General features: G+C 34.3%; 1 pseudogene; it reads left to right on the forward strand.

Annotated features, from left to right (window-relative positions):
- Window positions 1-4,237: 4,237 nt before the first annotated feature.
- On the forward strand, window positions 4,238-4,787 carry LOC143642377 (transcription initiation factor TFIID subunit 9B pseudogene; annotated as a pseudogene).
- Window positions 4,788-5,192: the final 405 nt, after the last annotated feature.

A 5,192-nucleotide genomic window follows, 5' to 3' on the forward strand; every position in this document is an offset into this window, starting at 1 on the left:
GTTCATCTAAATTGCAATCAATGACCATTTAAATAGTTTATTTTTGAAATAAGATTTGTACTTTGGTTTAATTTGTGTACTTTTAGGTCAGTTATTGAGCATATCAATTTTTAAGAAATTCTGCTTGTTTTATCTGTTAGTATTTGTGCCATCCATAATTTTTGTTAATACATTTTAGAGTCTATTCAACTTTAAAAAAAATATTGAGCAGAACATTTTTAAGTATAGAGTCTTTTCAATTCCTAGAAGAGGTAGATTCCTTAGCTTGTCATAAGTCCTTTGGATGTGATTGTTTAGCTAGTGATGTATATTTGAAACTTATCATAATTATCATTATAATAACATTTACCAGATATTTTAAGGTAGGTACTTTTCTAAGTAACTTTGTATGTATTGATTCATTTAATTCTCATAATGCTTTTTTAAAAAATATTTATTTTTTAGTTGTAGGTGGTCACAATATCTTTATTTCATTTTAATGTGGTGTTGAGGATTGAAGCCAGTGCCTCACATGTGCTAGGTGAGCACTTTACTGCTGAGCCACATCCCAAGCTCCTCCACATAATACTTTCACAAGGAGGTTTTATCTCTATTTTACAAATGACTAAGCTGAGTTGCATATTTTCAAGAACTGTGAATATCCTGGTATAGTACTTGCAAGCTAATTAACTAGACAGTCAGTGTTTATTGATGTTTGTAGAAGACAAAAGACTCCCCAGGCAGAAGCAGAGGATCATAGTTTGGCCATACCTCCAGTTCCATAGGCACATACATTTTCTCAAATCACATTCATTTTCACAACAACTTACAAACTTGAACTCGAATTAATGTTTTTTAGAAAGTGATGAAAAAAATGATATATTCTAAAACTAATCACAAGAGGTATAGCTAATGCCTTAAAAAGTTCAATTATTACTACTTTACCTATTTACCCGTTCTTTAAACTATTAGAGTATTTTAAAAATAGTAGCAGCTTGTAAGATTGAATAAAGTTAAGCATTTCTTTCCTCCTTACCTTTTCTTTGGTGATGTTTGACGTTTTGTTCATTCTGTTGACTGGTGTTCAGATTGTTAATATACGTACACTTTGGGGCATCTTTTTGTCTTGCTTAAGGAAATATTTGGTATAGAAATCAGAACATAGTGGATCCTTTTCTAACTCTTAAGACTTTGGACATTTGGAAATTTTGTTTGATAATACATTCAATGTTGATTAGAAGTGCAAAGTGCCTCAGGAGTTTGACTGTGTGACATCAATGGCAGAATGATAAATTTCTTCCTGGTGGGGAAACTACTTGGCCCTGGTGTATTTAAAGGCTTTTGAACTTACATTCAAAGGAATTTTTATTCTTTCCAGAAGAGCTTTAAGAATTTAGTAGTGAGCATTTGCTGTGGCATATGGTGCATTTGAAGTTTCAAAATAATTTTGAGTCCTACATAGGCATCCATTCACTGATATGTTGAACTAGTATGAGCTTAGAACACCCATAAAAGTACTTTAGATCTTTTATTTATTTATTCTAATTTGTTATACATGATGGCAGAATGTAATTCATTTTATATTACACATATAGAGCACACTTTTAAGTTATAGAGTAAGTAGGAAAAAAAACTTAAAGAATATCAGGACTCATGTATTAGAAGGATTTTTAGAGAATTTTAAGTAACAGCCCTCCTAGGAAGTTGCCATGGTAGATTGCTATGTTAATGGCGTGCAATGAATCACACCTTCCCAGATACACTTTTTTTGTAGATCTCATTCTATAGTAACTCTAATTTGGTTATGTGACTGGCTTTGACCAGTGGGACATAAGAGATTGTAGTGCATGTAGAGATTTGCAAATTAGACCTGGACTCCTTGGACTGCTTCTGAAGTCTACTTCATCTACTATCTGAAGATGCCAGGTATAGCCTCCTGGAAGATAAAAGCCTACATGGAGTGATTTAACCCTGCAGGCATATGGTGCATTTTAAAATTCAAAATAATTTGCCCCTAGCTGACTTACCAGGTAAGTGCAGCTACATGAGTGAGCCCATGCCAGATCAGCAGAAGCATCGTACAGTTGACTCAGTGGATAGTGAAAATAATAAATTATTTTAAAGCCACTAGATTTTGTTTTAAGCAATGAAGAACACAGCAACCTATGTGACTACAGGGACTTAATTTTTTTCTCTTTTCTCTATGTCTATTTCATAGCAGTCACTTTGGTAATGTTCCCACAATACATACTTTATTACAGAACACTATATCTGCAGAAGATTAAGCAATAATTGTTCATAATTTTCATTGTATAAAATGGGATTTGTGTCTTTTGATTTCTTAGTAGAAAGGAGGAGTCTCAAAATGAATGAAGCTTTTTTAATGGTCCAAGTTCATATCTAAATAGCAGATTTTGGCGAGATGCTTATTAGGACTCTCAACAAACCTTTGAGAATGATTACATGTTTATTGGAGCACCTCACTTTTTAGAGAGGAGAGATTTGGGATTTTCAGACTGTTCCCAGGGTCATACAGTGTTGTGAGAAGAAGAGATATTTATTCAAGAAGAAGACATTGTGAAGTTCTCAGGTAGGCTAAGTGTTAACTTATCCAAAGCAGAATTTATTATAGAGTCCGCAAAAGAAAGACAGAGACCATAAGGAGCAACAATAGAAATATTGATCTCTGTAAGACTTTTATGGACTTATGTCCAGCAATACTTTGTGACTTACGTTCAAGAGTGTGACACTGATGGGATTGGATATTTTTGCCCACTCTAATAAAGGTAACTTTTGTATTAAGTTGAAACACAAAGCTGAGGACCACAGATAGGAAATATCAGATGCTGTAGCACTAATTGACCTAGGGAGTCAGGCTTCTTGGTACCTAGCTCCAATGGATCAGAAATGTGCTCCCTGAAATGTCAATAGCTTATACCTGCTGTCCCTAGGGTGTCTTCCACATGGTCTGAGGGCCCAAGTGGTCTTTTTCAGGAGAAGCAAAACAAGGAGGCTCCAGAATTTATGTACCACTGAATAAAACAAGGAGAAATACCTGAGCTCCCATGGGAAATCTTTTAAAATTTTCTAACTTAGTCAAGAGGCATTCATTTGGTTGAAGTTAGAATGTTTTGGGGGTTCACCTGGATTTAGCCACTCTCATTTTTACTAGTTGACTCCTTTGCATTACCAGCCTGATGTGGACTGGGAGAACATGAGTTAGACGTGTACATTCTGGGTTAATTCCTTCATAAAGGACTTAAGGACAAAAATAAGAGTACAAATAAATTCTGATAGAACTTGAGAGTCCTAAGTTTATTGTGTAACTTGGGGTTATCAGTTGATCCTTAACCAGAGATTGAGTTGTGAATGGAGTAAGAATTATGGAGCAATGGAAAATGACTCCTGGAAGACCCAGAACTATCATATTAGGAGAAAAATTACTTTCCAGTCCCCTTTGTAGGTACTTGTTAGAAAGCCAGATGTGAAATAGAGTGGTATGAACTTTGAGAAGCATGGGAGAAGCACTATTAAGTTTCAAAAAAGAAACAATTTGTAAAATTTTAAATACAATCTCTGTATTTTGTTAGACATTCGTGACATTTGATAAAGATTTTTATATATTTTAATGTTGTGACAATTAAAATTCCAACAAGATTGGGTTTTTTTAATCATTTTACCAAACAGAAAAGAAGTGGCAAATTTCAAGTCTATTCTAGAAGATCACAAATGAGAGAACAATGAAGCCATGATACATCACTGTCAATTTAATTCACATTGTTTTAGTCCACTAAGGATTTAGGAAAGCTACAAAAAGAAAACACCCCAGTGAAATAATGATGATGAAAAAAAGAAAAACCAACAAGATGGAAAAAAAATGATTCACTGTGGAAAGTTAAATTGAGGAAAAGATGTCTATCAAAATGAAAGATGCAGAGACCTATAAACTTCTAATTTGTCTTAGAGATTCCTAGCAGTTAAAAATGGATTGTAATTAATTGTATAGTGTTCATTTTGGGGAAAAAGGAGAATGGCTTTCTTTAGGAAAGGGACTGTCATCTTTGGACTATGTCTCATATTGGCAGATATCCCATACTTGGAAATAATAAGTGACACTGCAGGCTGTATCCTTGACCATGTTCCAACAACAGATTTTCTGAAGGATCTATTTCTGTAAAGCTTAAAGATATATTTTCAAATCACAGGTCTGTGAACTCAGTTTTGAGAGGTACTAAGATATATAGTACTCTAATTGCTGTATATTGCAAGGCAGAAAAATCAAACACCTTTGCCACTGATTAAGCCATATTCAGGACCTAGGTTGCCACCTGATAGATACTGCTTAACAGCTCCAAACTACAGACTGAAGTCCTTAATTGAAAAGGGGCCTAACCATGGAAGTCTAGTTCCATGGTTAAGTGTTGAAACTGTTAGTACCAGACCTATTACTACTCCTACTATAGATGAGGAAACAGAGGTACAAAAGAATTTGCCCAATGAAACCCAGCTTATAGTTGATGGAGCCTGGATTCAATCTGAAGCAGCAACACCATAAACAGTGTCTGCCCGAATAAAGTTGCAACTCAAGTGTCGGTGATAAGCCAAATATTTACAGTGCAGATTCCACCTTCTCAGTCCACTACTGCCAAACCAGTTCCTGCAACAACTATAGTTCAAAATGTTCTTCAGTGATTGAGCCCAAAAATATTCTTATTAACACTAACATGCTTTAATCACAGAACACAGGCAATGAATCAAACCCACTGAAGAGGAAACATGAAGATAATGATGACAAAGATACTATGTAAGGGGGATACTCTAGTTTACATCCATTTTAAAAGTGTGTAGTTGGTTTTGAGCTGATATACTTGGTTAGAACATTCTTGATCTTAACTTTTTTATAGAAAAATGTAGCTGCAGTATTTTTCACATTAGCTCAAAATGTTAAATTTCTTTAAAAAGAGCACAAATGTTTTTCAATTAGGCTTCAAGTACAAAAGTTAAGTATTTGTTTCTTAATAGTTTCATTAATGTTCAGTCCTACCACAGCAATTCTATTTTTGGAAGCAGTTTTCTGCCATCTCTTACTGACAGGAGCACTTACATTTCAGTTTTTACAGCCCAGTCTGTGAACTAATCTTTAATTTCTAACCTACATTTAAAGTTCTACTTTGTTTTGAAAGATAAAATAGTCACATTTCATTGTCACTAAC

This window comes from Callospermophilus lateralis, chromosome 12, assembly GCF_048772815.1.
Source record: "Callospermophilus lateralis isolate mCalLat2 chromosome 12, mCalLat2.hap1, whole genome shotgun sequence".
NCBI lineage: Eukaryota > Metazoa > Chordata > Mammalia > Rodentia > Sciuridae > Callospermophilus > Callospermophilus lateralis.